General features: G+C 39.8%; 2 pseudogenes; one reads left to right on the forward strand and one right to left on the reverse strand.

The window, feature by feature from the left end:
- Positions 1 to 16573, forward strand: part of LOC105066719 (interferon regulatory factor 7 pseudogene) — a 159851-nt pseudogene extending 143278 nt beyond the window's left edge.
- Positions 16574 to 16710: 137 nt separating this feature from the next.
- LOC105066728 (elongin-B pseudogene) lies at positions 16711 to 17260 on the reverse strand (annotated as a pseudogene).
- Positions 17261 to 21352: the final 4092 nt, after the last annotated feature.

The raw sequence follows: 21352 nt of genomic DNA on the forward strand, positions 1-21352 counted from the left end.
TACCACATAGATGGCTGTTGAGGGCATTATGTTAAGTGAGATAAGTCAGGCAGAGCAAGACAAATCCCTATAGTCTCATTTATATGTAGAATCTAAAAAAGCAACTCAGATACAGAACTGACTGGTAGTTGCCAGGGGCAGTGGGTGGGCATGAGGGAAAAGGATGAAGGTTGTCAAAAGATAATAACTTCCAGTTATAAGGTAAATAATTTCTGGGGATGTAAGGTACAGCATGGTGACTATAGTTAACAATACTGTATTGTATATTTGAAAGCTGCTGAGAGTAAATCTTAAAAGTTCTCATCTCGAGAAAAAAATATGTGAAACTATGTGAGGTGATGGATATTAACCAAACTTATTGTGGTGATCATTTTGCAATGTACACATGTATCAAGTGATTATGTTGTATACTTCCGACTAATCCAATGTTGTAGGTCTATTATATCACAACAAAACTGGAAAAGCAAAAGAAACACAGCACACCTGCATCAAGGCTTCTACCTCCAAGCTCAACCACCCTCTCTCATCCTCATCGTTGTCATCCACTGGCTTCCCAGTAGCATCTCCTTCATTGAAGACTGTGTCTGAGAAGCACCTTTTCTCCATCCCACCATCAGCTATCTTCCTAGGAGATTAACTTTTATATGGATATTTACCTTCACTTCTGCCATGGCGCTCCTTCCCCTGGTTATACCCAGGACCTCATCTTCTAGAGGAAACAGTACAACTTCCTAAATCACTAACTGCAAATCACGCTCCTCTTAACCATCTAGCTAGCTGGCCTGTTCAACCTCTCATTACTGTCAGTGTTCCCTCCTATATTGGGAGTAAGTAAAGCCTTGATCATCCCTTTTTCCAAGGAAGTCGCCCTTCTGTTTATTCATGAATCCCCTTCATATCCAATCTCTTCCTTAACTGGCTCAGATTCCACGGTATGTTCATTCTCTTGAAAATGCTCTCCTCTTTTCTATTGTATCTCCCTAGGAAAAAAAATCTCTTGTTAAATTCTTCTCTCATATCGTTCTTCACAGTCTCTTCTAGAAATATTATCCACTCTCGTGACTTTAAATACTGTCTTTAGGCTTACAACCCACATCCATGCTCTCTTTTGCATTCTGAACACAAACACAGCCAACTGCCTGCTTGACATCTCCCACTGGATGTCTTACAAGCACCTCAAATACATTATTAGAACTGATAAAGTTCTGAGACGTGGGACTTCCCATTTTAAAACCAGGAAAAATCTTAGACAAATTGACAGGGTCGATTACTTTAATCTCTGATGTCTAGAATAATCCCCAGCACGTGCTTATAAATTGAGTGATTAAAATGAGGAGCCTCTCTAGACCAGAACATGGGTGGTTCTACTGAAATCTTTGAAGCCTTTCCTGATCACTTCCACCCTATCTCTTCCTTTGAACGTAACTCCATTGTTAGGTTTTTCCCTCCTCTGGGTTCCAATAATACTGTGTGTAGACCTCTATTTTAGCACTTAAGACATTGCATCGTCCTTGTAATCCTTGTAATCATGTGTTTATAGATCTGCCCTCCCTGCTGGACTTTGAGCTCCTTGCTGATAAAGACCAGGAGTTTCTAATCTTTCTATTTGCAATACCCATTCCAGTGCCTGGTACATGACAGTCACTGATAAACACAAAAGGAAAGAAGGAAGAAGGGAAGAGAGAAAGGAAAAAAAATAAAATAAATCAAAGGAAGGGAGAGGGAAGGAAAAGAGAGAGGAAGGAGAGGGGTAAGAAGGCAGGCAGTGACCCTCTGGTTACTTGGTACAAATGTATGGAACCATATGTAGCCAACTTGAACTAATTACGACAGGTGGTGCGACTCCTCTAGTGAGAAGTGGTAAGCAATGGGCAGACTAATGCAACAGAAGTTTGGAATAAAACCTCTCCAATTCACCCTCAAATAATGGCCATCTGCAGTGCCTAGACATATTTCCAGACCTGTACAGAAGCATTTTCCTTAGTTCCAACATGCTTAATCCTAAAAAGATGATTTGATGTTGTGGGCTTGGGAAGAGACATTGCTTTAATGCCAGCTCAGAGTGGGTGGCCTTAATGCAACAGCTTCCATCATTCCTCCTGTCCCCAGTGCTCTTGAAGAAATAATAATCCTGGATACTAATATCAATTTGCCAATTTACTGACTTTGTCACCTATGTCTGAATTACCTCTCTAGGATGAAACTAGTTAGTTGTTGGGTTTTTTTAATCTATAAAATGAAGATGTTGGATTGTGCATTCTTGCCAAAGTCTGGCAGTCCTATGAATTTGAACATCTGTGTTGCTTTTGGATGGTTCCCCATATCTGCCTGTGTGCTTCCTTACACGCAAGCTAATGTGAGTGCTGTGGGGATTCCCAGGTAGGTTACCTATTTAGAAGCTTTGAGAAATGGTGAGAGGAGTGAAAGGAAAGGGAGCATTCTGAGCTATGCCAGGTAGCTAAGTCAACGGGGACAGCTGATGGACTTTTTTTTCTCCTCTTTTGAATGAGAATCATACAAAATACTCATCAGATTGCATTGGGGTTGGAAAGATTTAGAACATACTGATTGAAGCACAGTGACCTTTTATAGTCCCAGGTGCTTGTCTCATACGATTGGGATATGAAACGCCTGTGGTCTGTTTGGCTGCCCAGCGATTGCGGGTGTCATTAATTAGACTCTTCAACTTTCCTGGGTTCTTTTAAAATAGTGCCAAAGAAAACACAAAAAAGGGTAGAATCGGGGATCTTGGGAGGAAAAGCACAGGACAGAGAATGAAGGAGAGTGAGCGACGTATCTGGTGTATAACCTCCAGACAGCACACGTGCCACTTTTCAGAAGTCAGAGCTATCAGCTGTGGTGTTGATGTCTATGAAGCAGTGGCTCAAACCTGTATTTGTCCTGAATGGGGGAAAATGAGATAATCACCCTCGCAGTCACACACTTGAGTGCCTGTGCGCACCTCCGCACATGGCAGGCTGGTGCATTCAGGACTGCTCCCAGTGACTGTAACATGAGCTCATTTTTATACATCTTTGCCTGTAAGCCTTTATTTGCTTAGTATGTATGTACTTTGCAAACTTCATTCTTTTCTCATATCTGGATACATATTTTAAAAGGGGCAGACAGAAGATAATATCGTTTCTCTATTTTTAAGTTTACATCTACCCATAAACGTTGTTCCCAAGCAAGTGATGAGATTACTAATATGTTTTGTGAAATCATTAAAAACCTATTTAATTATATGTCTAGAAAGGCTAATCTACACCTGCCATCTTCCCCTTCTCTTCCTCCCACAGTGTTTGATGGAACAAGGACAAGACACAGAAAACGCATTAATAATAGTGAACTCAAGTGGCAGCTTGTACCAAATAATCTGGGTTTTAGCATCAGCCGGTTCCCTAAACAAGGATCTATGGTAACTACTAGATGATATCGAATTAGAAGGGGTTCAGATAACTAAGTAAATATGATATGACATTTTCTGTTGCCAGAGCAATAGAAAGGACTGGTTAGTTATATGAGAGAGAATGATAGGAGATTCAGGAAATTAAACAGGAGGCTGTCGTAGAGCAGAAATGGGGAGAGCCTGGACTGCAGCTCTGCAGGGCAGATGGAGAGAAGGACACAGATGCAAAAGGTACCATGGAAGTCATGGCTCTAGGACATGGTGACTGATCAGATGTGAGGGTTGAGGGAGAGGAAGGCAGTCAGGGTGGTGCCCAGATTTTCAGGTTGGGAAGGATTGGTACAGGCATTCCTGAGAGAGGAATCCAGGGCTCAAGAAGATGAGTTTAAATCTCACCATGCTAAGTTGAAGGTCCCTGAGGAAATTAGAAGATGCCCTACAGACTGTTGGATTTGTGATGTGAGACTTCAGGACAGAGGTCTGGGCAAGAGAGATGAATTTCAGTGTCACCAGCATATAGAGGGTGGTTGGGCTTTAGAGAATAAGGACTAGGGATGATTAACGTGATGGTGATATGTGATGTGCGTTTTCTCAGTCCAATAAGTGGCCTGAGTGTGGGTGAGCTTTCCCCAAACACCAGCATCACTTCTCATCTTTGGATATTCTGACTCAGTGTCCTGCTACCAGGCTGTCTACAAATATAGTCAGTGCTTAATAAACATTTATAAACTCCATGACCTCATGCTTTTATAAAACTGTTTGATCAACAGAAGAAAAAACATTGTTTATCTCTAGAGATTTCTGTGAATTATCAGCAAGTTGTCATGAGAAAACCACTGGTCTAGGAATTAGAACATCCAGGCTTTGTTCTAATTTTTGCCACTTACTTGTATGTGATCACGGGGAAATCCCTTCCCATCCCTCACCTTCAGTCTCTGCAGTTATAAAATGATGGGGTGGGACCTCTTTGGTTTTAATATTTCTATATTGCCCATAACTTTCAAAGGGAAGTACTGTATACCTCTCACTGGACCAATCAGTTTCAACCAATAGTTTATAACCCATTAAAAATGTCCAGTGTGCAAGACTCTTCCTAACCAGCAAAATCTAACTAGTAAAGGGGGATTTCTTCTCTGTGCCTAGTAATTTTCTCAGTAAGAGAATTTAATTGTTATGTGGGTTCTAAAAATGAAGATAGGCTAGCGTCTGCATTATACCTCAGATAAATGGTGATCCCCAAATAGCATGTTTGTTTATAACTAAAGAGAAGAGAATGGACTGAAAATGGAAAAGAACGAACTATGGCAAACATGCTGCGTGGAGAATATTTTGAGGAGAACTTCTGGCTCATACACAGTTCATTGATGCTTGTTTATTTGTTTGTTTGCCTAGGGGAAAAAATAGTCCTGGGGAGACTTCTGTACATCTAATAATAGAGCCTAAAGACTTGCAACAGTACTTCTTTAAATATCTTTCTTTAATTTCCTGTCTCTTTACACAGAAACAGGAAACTAAGGCGTAATTTATTAATTGCTTATTTTTGCTTAGAGGTTAAATAGGCAAGGCTGAGTGTTTGGTGTATTTCTAAGAAATGTTTGCCTTATAAGTTTAATCATGGTGCAGCCCTATGATATATAAAAATGATTAACTAGTTCAGTTAAAACAGAAAAAAACGTTGCTCAAAAAACCTCAACCTCCAGCAGTTTTTTTTTTTAAAGCCAATGTTTAGTATATTTGAAAAGTTATAAATGAGTATGGTTAAACTGAGGTCAGTAGCATTTTAGGTGGAAATTTTAAAAATATCAAAATGGACATTCTCTTGTATTACAAACAGAAAAGCTTTTGTTTGACCCAAAGTAAAATGTCATTGAAGTCCTGAGCAAGATTTAATTCAATTTCACCTAATTTCCACCTTGATTTTATAATAATCTAGAAGCTAGAATAATTTGTAATGCACCCAAAAAATACATTAATAAAATAAGATAAACATTGGTATTTGATTCATCCAATTAAATTGATTAACCACTAATCTGTTCCTTAAACAGTGAAGTGGGCCAAGTAATGAACCAGGAGACAAGAATAACACAATGACAACAGAAACAAGTTTTGTGTTTAAACATGTCTGGGAGAAAAGTGGATTAAACAAAGGTGAGAATGTTTCCTTACTGAGAGAATTTTCAGAGCCCTTATATGCTAATGAACATTTTCACTCTTCAAAGAGTTTGTAAATCCAAATGAGTTTGGCCATGGAAGCTTTTATCCCTTTCCCAGCATCTCTCCAGACGAAGGAGCCACAGAAGGCACACTGCTGCTTCCCAGCCTTTATGGTCCATCCCTGCACTAACTGGCCAAGTTCAGGACCACAGCACATCAGGGCAGCCCTGTAAAACCACTTTTACTGAATTGGCTTTGGCAGGCCCAAATTACAGAGCTTTAAAAAAAATCCTAGACGTGTGGCTGTTTTTTGTAAAGGTATCTCTGAGAACACTGTACACAGTTGAGTCTTCTTTAGGAAGATTTGTGGGAGAAGTTCCTCTTAGTTCTCTGTCCTGAGAGATGCTGACCTCGGGCCCCTTGTCTTTATTCTCTGCATACAGTGGATCAGCTTTCCCCTTAAGCATTAGCTGCTACACTATTTAGAGCCAAACTTGTGTCTTGCCTTTTACAAATGCGCAGGAAGGACCTCATATGATTTGTTTTAAACTTAACCTCATTCCTGACTTCTCTCTTATTTCCTCTCTGATTTATTTCCCCAATCCCAAGATTTTACTTTGATTTGATTTAGTCATGTTGTATGTCTTTTTTTAGGCTGTTTACATCCTTTCTGGGTGGGGAGGGAAGGGGCAAAGGGGAAGGAGTGAGAGGAAAGGAAGGAGACACCTACCCTGTTACATGCCTCATGAATCCTGCAGGTTCCTCTTTCCCACGTGTAACCACAATCTTAAAGTAAAAGTGAGGAAGAAGTTTTTGCAAACAGGTAGCTTGCAAGAAACTTCTGGGGAATGGAAATTTGTTTCAAGTGTACCAAGGAACCTGAAAGAGATTAGATTACAGAAAGGTGGGAATCAAAGCTCACTGATTGTAATAAGAGGGAAAGGATAGTTTTGCAACAGGGCAGATCAAAGATGGATTCTGCATCAAGGGTCCCAAACAGAGTAAGGTCACAGATTAGCCCAGGAGACGGGGAAGGGAGAGCTGACCTAATTGGCAGGAGAAACGGGAATGAGGCATTTGATAAAAGACGTGACAGGACTAAGCAGTGTCTCTAAATCAGAGTTCCCTGCAGCCAGGAGAGTCACAGAACAAAGGATTACTACATGCTTGCAGTAATAACGTTTTATGAGCACCGTGCCTCACTAGTATATAATTTGGGTTTGCCCGCATGTACACTAACTTATAATTCTACTATTGCTATGTCACTCCTTAACATCACCACCATCTTCTGTGTTGAAGTCAGTAAAGAGGGGCATTACTCCTTCAAACTGTAATTACCCCGGGTTTCACCTGACTTTGCTTCTATATTGAGCTGAGGCAGAGGTAGTTTGGCTTGAGAAAGAAGTTAATCATACAAACAAGAAACGAAAGAGATGAGATAAACAGAGAAAAGTCTCAACACTAGAAGGGATCCAAGCGGTCATCTAAACCAAACTCCCCAAATTATAAGGAAGAGACTGAAGCCGTCCAGAAAAATGACTCAACATTGACTCAATTTATAAACTCTTGTTCAAAGCAATGTAAATTAACAGTAAACAAACAAAAAACACACAAAATGTAGTTGCGTATCAGGAACAAGATGAGATCCAAGTTTCCTAAGGACGTCCACAAGGCCCAGTTCTGATGGGGCCCTCCGCTGGGCCCAGCCTCACTGCCGGCCCCTGTCTCCCTCCCTACTCAGATCAGTTTCCCCGGGGCCCCACCCAGCAGCAGAAGCAGCACGGGGGGCCTTTCCTGATGCTGTACGTCACTCCAGACTTGGCTTGACTCATTCCATCTCTGTGACATCCTCGCTTTTGTTTCTTCATCCCTTTGCTTGTTAACTCCTACTTGGTCTTTAAGGCTCAGCCTGAGCTCTGTTCCATTCTGAAAGTCTGCCCCTGACCTGCCTCCATCACCAGCCGAGATGGGGCACCTTCTCTGCAGTGTTTGAGAACACAATCAAACTGCCTGTGTTTGAATCCTGTCTGAACCCCTTATTGTCCTGTGTGGTCATGTTACCCCAAAAGGGGAAAAGACCCCAGTTCTGGTCTTAGCCGAAAGATAAGAATTCAGACAGAAGATGAAGTGTTGTGTAGTGAAAGGTTTTAAAGGATTTACTAGTAAAAGGAAAGCACACCTCCAAGAGCAGGAGGCAGGTTGATTCAAGGCTGGATAGCAATGGTCTCTGTTTGTCCCCTTCTCTTATATCCTCACTTAGAGGGGGTCTCTTGATTGTTTGGCAACTCTTGTCCCTGGAGTGCTTAGTCATGCTCGTCCCATTCTGCACATGTCCTTACCCATGATGCACACAGGGAAACCCATGGTGGGGCCTAAACCACAATGTTCACTATATCAGTTAGCACTGGGTCACGTCTGGTTAGGTCCTTGTCACTACTGCACAGTTGCAGCTGCCGGGTTCTAACTGATTTCTTGCTGGCACTCATTTAGAGGAAGTAAAGCCCCTTTATGCCAAAGGCAGACATACCACCATCTTCCAGACCAACCTCCCTCTCCCCCACCTATCTGCCCAGTGCCCCCACTTATGTAACTACCTAACAGTCTTGGGCAAGTCTCTCTTTGCCCCAGTCTCTGCACCTGTGAAATAGCAATAATAAAGTATCTATTTCTAAAAGGACACTGCTATATGTTAAAAGAGCTTATACCTATAAAGTTCTTAGAAGACTACTTGGAACACAGGAAAGCACTCAATAAACATTAGCTACTACTATGATTATCTCTGTTACCGAGCTTACCAAAACATATGTGAGTTCCTTGAGGTCAGAGAGACGGACTGAATCATCTCTACCTCCAGCCTCTAATATGGTACCTGGCACATAGTAGATGTTCAGAACATGGATTAATAAAGGAATGGATTAGGAAAGGCTAAATTTTGGATGATCGTTCAGTTTGCAGAGAAGACTTACGTAAGACATATATTTGAAAACTGGTGGTAAAATGAAGTGGTTAAATAGGTCAATCACATTCTGAGGCAGACAGCTCTGGCCTTACACCAGAGTGCTGAAGCTTTCTGAGATATTCTTTTTTTCATACAATAAACTCTTAACTTACTAGAATCCACTTGCTGGCTCTAAGAGAACAAGAATGAGAGTTTAAACCATTTACCCATTGTATCAGAATTGGCTTGTGGCCTCTCTTCACCTGCCTAAAATTTCTATACAAAATCTCTCTTTTATTAATGTCATTAAGACATCATTATTGTGTTGTTAATACATTCAAAGGGCAACTTTAATAATAAATATTAATTTAATTAATGTGTTGATTATATTATAGTGTTAATGTCAATTTGATATTAATATTAAATATTAAAAGACAAGTCAGAAAGGGTATGTTTTAAATGGAACTATTTCCAAAATCAAGTAGGAATTGACCTCCTGTATAAATATTTATATTCAAGGAAAATCTTTCCCACCTCTTCCTCACTGAATAGTCAGAATAGATGTTTATCAGCAGGAAGAAAGGAAAGAATTATGAACCGTAATTGTCACTAACTACCCCTGTAACAGAATAGACAATGAGAATAATCTATGGCTGTGTTTCATCCTCATTTAAAAGGGAAAAAACAGTTTCTCTGTTCTGTTGTAGCTCTGACACTGTCTCATGAATGAACTTTTGTCCTTGCCTGGATGTTCTTTGGTTCATACATATGCACACTGGAGCTTCTGTAGCCAAATATGGAAAGTTTAGTGATCACGAACATTAATGCCAGTGTGCAGACTACAGTCTGACAACACTGACAAGGAATAAAAGAAAACATATCTATTGTGATTTCTAGTTTGGGGAACACAGTGCAAAATTATAGCTCATAAGAACCTAGTCCTTGTTTAACTTGGGATATAAAGAAAAACAAAACCCCCAAAACTCTGTTGATTGTTGGTTTGATTCCCCTTTGTCAGACAGAGTCTTAACTTTGGAACAGTCTACAGGGAGGTGACTGACATCCAGCCTGGTCATCTGGTCTACCTCTGCACATTTATGCTCACTATCACCCATTTCGTAACCTCCCTTTGGGAGTTTAGTGATCTTTCCTAGGGTAACCTTCTTCATTTGGTTCTTTCTTTGGCCGAAGAGATGAGAAACAAGAGCCTTATGTACCCAGATCTCAGAAGACCTTAGAATCCAGTTGAGATTTGGAGAGAAGAGATTTGCCAGAGGTATCAGCACCAAACCTCTTGCAGTGCCTTTGAACCCCTCAAAGAAGTTTAAATCCATACCCAGAAGCCTTGAGGTAGAGCATGACTTTTGATGAGCAAAGATTAGTTTCATAAAAGTTTAGAAATGGCTTGAGTCTCCTTTGATTCTTTGGTGTCTACCTCTCTCTCATGATCAGCCTCACCAATCTCTCCACCACTACTAGGATTTTCATTATCTTTTCCAAAAATTACTTTAATAGCTTCACTGACGTCGAGTGACACAGGAATTTCTATTAATCAATTTCTTTCCCTTCAAAATTGGGTTAATTTGAGTATCCATTTCAGACGGGTGATGTCCAGATTAAATTATAAGAGATAATCCCAGTAACCATGTGAAACTTGACACATAATAAATGTTCAATAAGATACTAGAAATATAATACCCCTAATGCATATTTTGGTGTGCTTGATTTCATAAAAATAATGCAAGTTTTTGGTTTTGAGATTTCCATGAAAGAGTGATTTTTTGTTGTTGTTGCCGACACAAAGTCTCTTTTGCCCAAACAAAAGTTGAATCATGGTGGCACAGAAACACAAGAGATGCATATGACCCAGTAATTAAGCTTTGGAGTAATGACTTCTGGTCATTTTAAGAACTGTAATCATAATGTTTAAATGTTTGCAGAGCAATTATCAAGAGACCATTTACTGAAAAGGACATTTATCCTGGAAAACACTGGAAACTTCATTCATAATGTTGTTTCTAATAATGAGGATTGTGTCAGGAAAATGCTAAAGGTTTTTATTTCTGATTTCAGAGGCTTAAGGTGGTAACAACCTGAAAAAGAATCAGAATGAGTCCTCAGCCAAGTTAGTAACTGAAGACCAAGATAGTGAGGTCTCGTCTCATTGGATGACCCAGTTTGGCTTGAAGGTTCTCTTGTAAACAATGGTATGCTTTTGGGGAAGGGGTGGGAGCTTAGAGTGTCTGTACAGTTCAAACTGTGCAAATCAAAATTTGAATTCTTGGCCTAATAACTGCTTTATTGCGTGAGGGACAGGTGGTTTAATCACTCTCAAATTCATTTTCAAAATCTACTGAACCCTAAGCTCCTAAGTGTGCTTCTATGTGATATAGATGAGGTAAGATTGAGATTTCATGGGACTTTCCAAGATGTTTAATTGCTTTTCCTATTTCTCAACCTGAGCATATGGGTTACAGCTAATTAGAATAAAGATGAGATAGACTGATTTTCTCCTTCCAGTCAAAACTGAATTTATGGGATACATTTTACAGGAACAGTTTGCCAGATTTCACTAGATTCAAGACTTTTTTCCCCCTATTTTTGTGTTTTTGTTTTACAACATAGTGATTTTTTTCCTATATATTTCAAAATGATCACCATAATAAGTCTAGCTATAATATATCACCACAAAGATATTACTGAGTTATTGACTATATCCCCCCCACTGTACACTTCATACCTGTGACATTTATTTTGCAACTGGAAGTTTGTACCTCTTAATCTCCCTGACCTATTTCCTTCCTCCTTCCAACCCCCCTCCTCCAGTAACCACCTGTTTGTTCTGTGTCTCTAGCTATTTCTGTTTTGTTATGTTTGTATATGTTTTGTTTTTTACATTCCACATATACATGAAATTATACAGTATCTGTGTTTCTTTGACTTATTTCACTTAGCATAAAACACTGTGGGCCCAGCCATGTTGCTGCAAAGGGCAAGATTTCATTCTTTTTTACACATAATATTCCATTGGGTATATACACCATATGTTTGTTTAATCCATGTATCTGTTGGTGGGCATTTGGGTTACTTTCATATCTTGGCTATTGTAAATAATGCTGCACCGATCGTAGAGGTGCATATATCTTTTCAAATTAGTATTTTTCTTTTCTTTGGGCAAATACCCAAGAGTAGAATTATGGTTTTGATTTGCATTTCCCTGATGATTAGTGACATTCAGCAACTTTTCATGTGTCTGCTGGCCTTCTGTATATCTTCTTTGGGAAATTACCTGTTCAGATCCTCTGCTCATTTTTTAAGTGGATTGTTTGGGGTTTTTTGATGCTGATTTGTATGAGTTCTTTTTTATATTTTGGATATTAACTCCTTATCGAATGTATTGTTTGCAAGTTATCTTCTCCAATTCAGTAGGTGACCTTTTCATTTTGTCAATCGTTTCCTTCACTGTGCAAAAGCTTTTTAGTTTGACGTAAGTCCCGTTTGTTTATTTTTGCTTTTGTTTCCCTTACCCCTCCTCCAACAAAAGATTACTAAGACCAGTGTCAAAGAGAGTACTGCCTATGTTTTCTTCTACAAGTTTTATGGTGTCAGGTCTTACATTTAAGTCTTTAATCCCTTATGAATTTATTTTTGTGCCTGGTGTGAGAGAGTGGTCCAGCTTGATTCTTTTGTATGTAGCTGCCCAGTATTCCCAGCACCATTAGTGAAGAGTCTGTCTTTTCTTCATTTTATATTCTTGTCTTTTTTGTCGTAGATTACTTCCCCATGTAAGTATGGTTTATTTCTGGACTCTATTCTGTTCCATTAATCTAGATGTCTGTTTTTGTGCCAGAACTACACTGTTTTCATGAGTGTAGCTCTGCAGCATAGTTTGAAGCCAAGGAGCATGATGTCTCCAGCTTTGTTCTTCTTTCTCAAGATTACTTTGGCTTTTTGAAGTCTTTCGTGTTTCCATACAAATTTTAGTTCTAGCTCTGTGAAAAGTGCAGTCGCTATTTTGATGGGGATTGAATTTTTTCCCCATGTTTTTAGGATGAGTTTGGCTTGCTCCTGAGTGTCAGTACAGTATTCAATTTGGCAAGTTTCTCATATTCCCAAGTGATCCTGGCCTTTCATTGTTTGGAGCATTGATTTTCATTAGCTCCAGTGGGTAAGCAGTTCTCACTTCAGTTAAGCTGAAGACCAGCATGACTAGATGCTTTTGTTCCACCCTTTCTTCCTTAAAAGGGCAAAGGGCAATTTCTCCACCAAAAATCAATAGGAGGGTTGCAGACTAAGAGCTCTGTGCAAAGAGAGCTGATCCATGAACAACCACAAGAATGGAGCCAGAAGAATGGTTGGTTCATTTCTGTTGTAATACACAGTTACTTATTACAGGTTTGCCTATTGTGGAGATAGAAATAGAGCAAAGAATTAAACAGCCCCTGCCAACAAAATCATTTATACAGGTAAATAGAAACCAAAAGTCAGTGTCTGATAAAGAAGAAAGCATTTGAGAAAAGAAAGCCCAGGCAGAGTGACTCAGAAGTTGCAAAACGCTGAGGTGCTTAAGAGCACCAGTAAGCCCTCGCGGTGGTTTTCCCGGGAGGTGTTCCATGCTGCTTTCACCTACTGACATGATCTGAACACGTCTGGTGCTTCTTTTATTAAGCATTGGGCATTGTACATTTTTCTAGTTGCCACAGTCTAAATGTCAAATTAATCTCGAACTTCAGAAAAATCTTGTTTTAGGAGAGTAGGTGGAACCTATTTGGAAGAGCCTTTTTTTTTAACCCTTTCATTAATTTTCTGAGTTTATGGCTTAGAACTTAAGTCCTAGAAATTGAGAACGGCAAACAAGTCTTGATTTCTTCTCAGTAGGTTTGTTCTTCCCTAGTGGCATATATGCAGTGATCTTGAAACCTTTATATGTGTTATTAGACTGAGCAATTGAGAAGGGAGATACAAACAAGAGAGATCATCGTGGGGTGGAAATGAAACTGGAGGTGTCAGTATAAACTCATCATTTCTGATACATATATATGTACATATGGTGGCTTGACTCCAAAGATGGCCACACAGAGGTTTGGGGTCAATTACTACTGAAGCATAAGCTAGCCTATTCTGATTCACATGCACTTGGTTAAAAAAATAATAAAGTACTTAATAATGAGAAACCACTATTCCCTTTCTAACCCCTCCCCACTCTCAGGGACAACCAGTTTTTAACTCCTTTAACTATTTCTTTTGATAGCCATCACTAAATTATATCTTATAATTCCGTCTAGGTCCATGCATGTTGGTGAGGGCTTCAGCAAGGTGTCTGGTTAAGTATATTGTTAGAAATACAATAAAACCAACAAAAGACTGATTAATGAATAAATCCAAATTTGAGTGATGTTTTATAATGGTACAGTCCCAGTGTTCTATCCAAGACAGGTTTTATGTGTGTGTATAAACTTTTTCCGTTAGTGACTTTGGTGAGGATGTGTGTGACAAATTAACAAATTTATTAAACCAATAATCACTGAGATGACATGAAGGTAGAAGGAAAGAAAATGTTAGAGAAATTGACTAAGGTTATGATAAACAGATCTAATAAGACAAAATTTAATGAGGTAGATAAATATTTATGGTATCTAAATACATAAACAAATATGTAAGCAAAATATAAAATAAAACTCATTTCTACATTTTATTCAATATGCTTCTATAATATGTAAATACTAAATAAATGTTATATATTCATACAGTAACATAAAAAGAAATACATAAAGTGTAAATAGAAAATCCATCATCCCATCAGTAATCACAAGTTCAGGATAGATGCTCATGGCTAAGTAGTTCACGTGTAAGAGTCACTTTGGTGTTGCAGTTGCCTTCAAACCTTAAAAACAGTGACTAATGCAAGGGAACTGAGCCCACAAGTAATGTGGTCTAAGCTACACACATTTTATAGAGGCCAGAACAAAGGAAGAGGTCTTTCTTCCCCACAATTGTATACATACTGGAAAATCATTGAATTTCTATGTACATTTCAGGGAAGCACATCTTTAGGGTGTTTGGCAAATTTTAATATCAAGAAGAGAGAGGAAGAGAAAAATCAGACGATTTGCTATGAAGAAGAAAGGCCTCTGAAGAAAAAAAACAATTCACTCGAGAGACCTTGGTAAAGATCACTGGGTTTATAAATGCAGAAGATGAGACATATTTCTTTGCAGCTCAATAGAACAGAATAAGCAGAAAATCATACGCACTCATACGTATGGTTCTGTCTACCTCAAAAGGTTTGCAAAAGAGGGAGAAGATAAAGTTTATGTTAATGACTTAACTCAGTGCTTGACACCCTCCAACCAGTCAGTACGCAATAGACGGTGTTGTGGTAGTGTCTTTTCTTCACAATGTTGTTTCCTGGACCCTTGTTATTGACCCTCCTACTGATCCAAGAACAAATATAAGTATCAATATACATTCAGACTTCAATTAATTGTTATATATCTCTTCATAGAAGTGTATGGCAGTCAAGGAGACAAATGAAATTATTTAGAAAGTCAATGAGACCGAAACTTATTTCTATTACTATGGTAATCACAGAAATTTTCCCAGTGATACTTCTGCCAAGAGACACTGCTCCTAATTCATTTGTCCAGAGTCTCTAAGACTTTGGCCGAGAAGAGCAATTAATCAAGTTTTCTTTCATCGAGAAGAGCTGTTCTTATTTTTATTATTTGGATTTGGTAAATCTAAATTCCCTGGATTTACTTCTGGGAGCTATTTTAGACTCGTTACGGTGTTATATCTTTATTGAACTAAATACTTGACAAGCCTGTCCTAAGCAAATTTGCTATTCGTATTTATGTAGCTTAGTAATGTGACTCTGGTGGCTACATATTTCCAACAGAAAACATCACTGAACCATTCTACAACTGGTTAATGAATAATTTTAATAACTTAACTAGACTGAAATAATTGCCTTGCATTATAGTGGTTCCTGAGTCATTAAGCCTCAAGGGCATTTATTTGATCACGTTTTCCTGTAGTATCCAAGACCATCTGTGACTTTTTCCACAGTTAAGAAAATGAATACATATTTATAAAAATTTTCAATCATCCAAGTTTATGGTAAGTCTGATATATATATTTTAACAATAAGCAAACTTTAAAAGACATTATCTTTCAATAATCTTTCAATTTATCTCTATCATCATTAAAATGAAAATAGTTAGAAATGACAACTTTTATCATAGCTAATATTAAGAATTAATACCAATTTTAACTTCAAATTAATTCTGTGAAAATCTGTGGCAGCCCCAGGAGGTGGAGTCCTGCACCACACCCTCCCCCAGTGCCTGCACCCTAATGGCAGGTGAGCGGGGCCGGCTGGTCCTAGCTGTTCACAAGTCAGTCTGCACACAGAGCCTGGCCTGGGGCCCTGGACTTGACCATCATGTGCAAGGGCCGAACGGTGCTGCAGTGGAGGGCGGGGGGCCCTCCCGAGCTGTGTGCTCCTGCATGGTTCCCCTAGCTTAGCCAGCAAGGCTGCAGAGCCCCAGGGTGTAACCTTCCCCAGCCCCATTGAGCTGCCCGAACTAGAGCAGCTACACTACCCCGATAAGCTGCTGCAGCACATGGCCCCCAGCCTGGAGCTGGAATTCTCAGGGCACAGGCTGTGGGCCTGGCACTGGGGCAAGTGCAAGGTCTACTGGGAGGCGAGTGGGCCCCTGACCCTGAGCTCTGCCAGCCCCTGCACCCTGGCCACTTGATGCCCCGGAACTGCGACACCCCCATCTTGGATTTGGCACCTTCTTTCAAGAGCTGGGGGAATTCCGGGCTGGCCGGCGCGGGTCTCCCCACACGCCACCATCTACCTAGGCTTTGGGCAGGACCTATCCGTGGGGAGGCCCAAGGAGGAAAACTTGGTCCTGGTGAAGCTGGAGCTGTGGCTATGCCGGGTGTACCCGGAGGGCTTGCAGTGCGAAGGAGTGTCCTCCCTGGCCTCGGCCTGTCCAGTTCCAACAGCCTCTAAGATGTTGGAACTGGAGCACTTCCTGATGGAGGTGGACCAGCCTGCCTAGGGAAGACCTCGGATCCCTCCCGATCCAACAAAAAGCGGAGAACCAGAGGGGGAAGAAAAAGGGAACAAATTACTGAGTTCCAGCTACAACGAAGAGCTAAATAGTGCATCGTCACGTGATCTCTCTTAATTGAATTATTCAAACATTATACCTCACCCCCAAAAGTGAAGAAAATGTGGCATTGTAAAGCCTTTGGAATTGTAAGTTGTAAAGCAGGCAATAAATTGAATTGCAAAAGTGAAAAGAAAATCCATAAGAAAATGGATCTTTTTTTCATACCCAGATCTCTTTTATTGGGGGGGGAGGGATGAAGCACTGGGCGGGTGGGGCTCTCACTGCCCAGCGTGGTCACTGGCGCTGCCCCCCAAGGCCCGCGGCTCCACCACGTCCCGCTGCCCAGGTGGGCTGGAGAAAGGCTCGATGCGCAGGGCCTCGAAGGCTCCACCCGCCCCGAAGGCTGGCCCCGCAGTGGCGGGGACGTGCGGCCTTGCGGTCCTGCTGGAGAAGCCGCACTCGCCCGAGGTCTTGCCGTCATTGAGAACCTGGTCGTCCTTGTACAGGCTCTGCTGCTCGGGGCTGCTTGAGGATGCCCTCCATGATGCGCTTCAGCTCCAACACGGTGTTGGACTCCCTAACCTCAGTGAAGATGGTGGTCTTGTTACGCCGGATCATGAGAAACACGTCCATCCTGCTGGCAGCTTCCGCTCTCCCCTACGCGCCTGCGCGGGACTCCGCTGCTTTCCCAGCAGCCCTCGCGCGGCGCCTGCCCCCAGTATGCCCCGCAGCCCCAGCTCCTCCCCTAATGTTGTAAGACGTTTACAAAGTTGCCTGAAGCACAGAAACGCTTGTCTCCACTTCGCTCTTTTTGCCCTGTATCTCTACATCCTTTCACTTCTCATGGCCTCTTTTTCAGTTTATACACTCATTTTTTTTTTAAAGTTGAAGCATACTGATTCATTTATACATATGTATTATTTTTCATATTTTTTATTATAGGTTATTACACAAGCTATTGTATGTAATTCCCTGTGCTATACAGTACGACCTTGTTGTTTATGTATTTTATATATAATAGTTTGTATCTGCTAATCCCAAACCCTTAATTTGTCCCTCTCCTCTTCTCATTTTCTCCTTGGGTAACTAGGTTTGTTTTCTGTGTCTGGGAGTATGTTTCTGTTTTGCAAATAAGTTCACATATGTCTTTTTTTTTTTTTTTTTTTTTTTTTTTGGATTCCACATATGGTGTCTTTGACTTATTTCACTTAGTATGATAATCTCTACGTCCATCCACGTTGCTGCAGATGGTATTATTTCATTCTTATTTTGGGGCTGAGGAGTATTCTATTCACTCATTTTTGTCCCTCACATTTCTTCTTCTCTCCACCATTCCCTATGGAAAAGCCAAAAAAAAAAAAAAAAAAAAAAAAAAAAAGCTATAGTTTACATGTAAAATATCTACATATAGTATAATACAAAATATATTTGTTCTTTGTCTCCAATTCTGGCACCCTTGGAATTCCCTGAGTGGTAGAAGTGTCTTTTGTTATTCATTACAAGCCCCTTTCAACCATGCCCAAGTTTATAATAAGATGACTTAGGATGGGGCCCCTTGATAACTCCAGGATGGGGCTGGTCACCAAAACAGGAGATGAGAGGTTGGAATTTCTATCGCCATCCACCAACCTCCTGGGAATGAAGGATCTGCTGGAGGCTGAGCTCTATGAAAACTCTTAAACAAGATTTAGATAACATTCAGGTTGGTGCACAGACCGAGATTATGAGAGTGTGGGGCAGCTGAGGAGGGCATAGAGACTCTGTGTCCTGCCCCCGCCTTACCCTATACATTACTTCCATTTGGCTGTTCTTGAAATTATATCCTTTATAATAAATTGGTCAACATAACTGAAATGTTTTCCTGAATTCTGTGAGCCATTTCAGCAAATTCTCAAACCTGAGGAGGGGTTGTGGAAACCCATTTATCGCAAGTCAGAAGTATGAGTGACTCCAGACTTGCAATTGGTATCTAAAGTTGGGGCATCTTTGTGGGACTGAACCCTTTAATCTGTGGGGTCTGATGCCAACTCCAAGTAGATAATGTCAGAACAGAATTGAATTATTGGACACCAGCTGGTGTTGGAGAATTGAAGAATTGTTTGGTATTAGAAAAACACCAGTCTACAAATGCTTCAAAATCAACAGCTGATTAGATAACTGCCTGAGATGATTAGATCCTTGCTTATTAATGAACTATTCAAGGGTTATTTATTACATTTGCACTTTGTATACAAGGGCTGAATTTTGCTCACTTTTTAAATGACTTAAAAGTGGGACAGGTGGAAATTTCCAATGTAGCCTTCTCTCTTAAAGGCCATTGAATTTGTAAATGCAATTCAATGTGAAGACATTTTATGCAGTTTGTTGTAATAGGTCATATCTAATACAAGTGTAATATGTATTATTATTGCACTAGCTGAGAGAATCTTTTCAAATTACACACAAAGACCCATTGCTTAACTCGGGGTGAGGGGGCAATATCAGGTAGCCAAATGTATGCTTTAGATAAAAACAAATGAATTATGAGGTCAGTGTGCTTGTATAAAAAAATGCATACTAAAATAAAATTTGTAAAATTCCTCTGTTGGGATGAGATTCGCATTATGGATAATTTCTTCACATACTCAACTATTTGCACAGAAGTTTTTATAAAATAATTTGAAATATATTTTTATATGTATTTACTGAAGTATAGTCAGTTTACAATGTTGTGTCAATTTCTGGTGTACAGTGAAATATATTTTTAGTGGTTGAAAAATCTCAAATGCCATTAGGGGCTAACCAAATAATAGACTATAAGAAAATGGGTAGTGGTGAAGACTGATATAGTGCATTTCTAACTAAAATCATTCACAATAAAGCTATTAAAAATGAGTAGGCAAATAAATACAACTTAACAATATTACAGAAGATAAAACCCTATTTACGATAGCAACAAAAAGATAAAATCATTAAGAACAAGCAATAAGAAAGTGGTAAAGGTGTATGAAGATTTCAATTATAAACCCTCAGTCTACAAAAATAAGAACTGCAATCAAATCTTGATCTCTTTGTGGTAGATTTGTTTTTCATGATATATACACAGCAACCCCACAACTATTTTGAGTGTTGTTAGATTGAACAACTGAAAAGAGAGATACAAGGAGATCATTGTGGGGCTGAGATGAAATTGGAGGTTATCAGTATAAACTCATCATTTCTAAAATAAATAGTAGCTTGTCTCCAAAGATGGCTACTCTCAACATCTTCCCTCCCTGAACATGCCCACCAGACTGCCACAGAGAGACGATATCTATTTCTCCACCTGCTTAAATCCAGGCTTTCTGTGTCTACTTATACCAATAAAATGTGGGAGAGGACACTGTATTGGTTCCAGACTTTGCCTGAAAGAGGATTGGCAGTTTCAGCTTCCTCCCCTCACCCCTGTCCACCTCTTCTCAGAACCCAGCCATCAGGCTGTTGAAGCCACACAGAGAGGCCAGTTAGAGGTACTCCAGTTGACACCCCCAGCTGATCTCTTGCCAACAGTCACTGCCAGCCTGGTGAGTGAGCCACCTTGGATGTCCATTCCAGTCCAACCTTCAGACAACCCCAGTCCCAGGCACTATTTAACTGCAACTGCATGAGAGAGCCAAGCAACTGCCTGGCTGAGCCCAGGCAACACAACAACTGTGAGAAACAATAATAAATTTTTGTTTCAAGTCACTACATTTTAGGGTGGTTTGGTATATAGCAACAGATAGCTGAAAACTGCTGAAAGACCAGGAAAACACTACATCTCAGAAGCAATGATCTCAGTGCCCAGGTCAGTGTCCAGATTTTTCTAAACATCACTTCCCACCAAAACAAAATGGTTTTTGTTTGTTTTAGAAATGGCTGATTCTGGGGCTAAGGCAGGGAAAGCACAAGATGAATCAAGAACACTTTGAGCCAGAAAAATAAAGAAGTGCTAATAAATAAATAAGTCAAAAGGACACAAGCAGACAGTTTGAAGGAGACAGATCTGGTACAATTTCAGAATCAAAATAGATGAAGACAAAATTGAGTAAGAAATAATCCATGAGTTCATGCTGATAAGAAATAAAAAGGGAAGAGGAGAAAAGGAGGAATGAAAAGAAAGAAAAAGAGAAAAAGTCAACTTCTTCCTTACAGTACAATGCTGACTAATATACAGAAAAGATGATGGAGTTAGAAAGTCATCACTTTACAACTCTCGTAAGAAAAAAATTATTTTAAGCAAGAATCATTCATGTAAGCTAAATCAAGGTGGGGAAAGGGAGTTGGATAAGGAACAGGATACATACATAGTCTCAAAGCATCTTCCCACAAATTACTTAATTACAAAAGGGAAAACAGTATAACAATACTGTGGAGAAAATAGAGAAAACCTTGACCAGGTGATTAAAATTAATATAATCAAGGTGTGGGGATGGGGATGAATGGGCATTTTGACCTGCCAGACATATTTCATGGAGAAAGACACAACATCTGTTATGCAGTATTCTAGCCAAAAATGCATAACCTAAATCCGATCATGAGGAAACTTGAAAAACTGAGAGACGTTCTATAAATTAACTGACCTGAATTCTTCAAATATGTTGTGGGTGTCATAACAAACAAACAAGCAAACCCAAAAGAAAGGCTGAGGAACTGTTCCAGATCGAGGAAACTAGACAGACAAGGCAACTAAATAGAAAATGTGAAACTAGACTGGTTTTCATATTG

This window comes from Camelus bactrianus, chromosome 29 (assembly GCF_048773025.1).
Source record: "Camelus bactrianus isolate YW-2024 breed Bactrian camel chromosome 29, ASM4877302v1, whole genome shotgun sequence".
Taxonomy (NCBI): Eukaryota; Metazoa; Chordata; class Mammalia; order Artiodactyla; family Camelidae; genus Camelus; species Camelus bactrianus.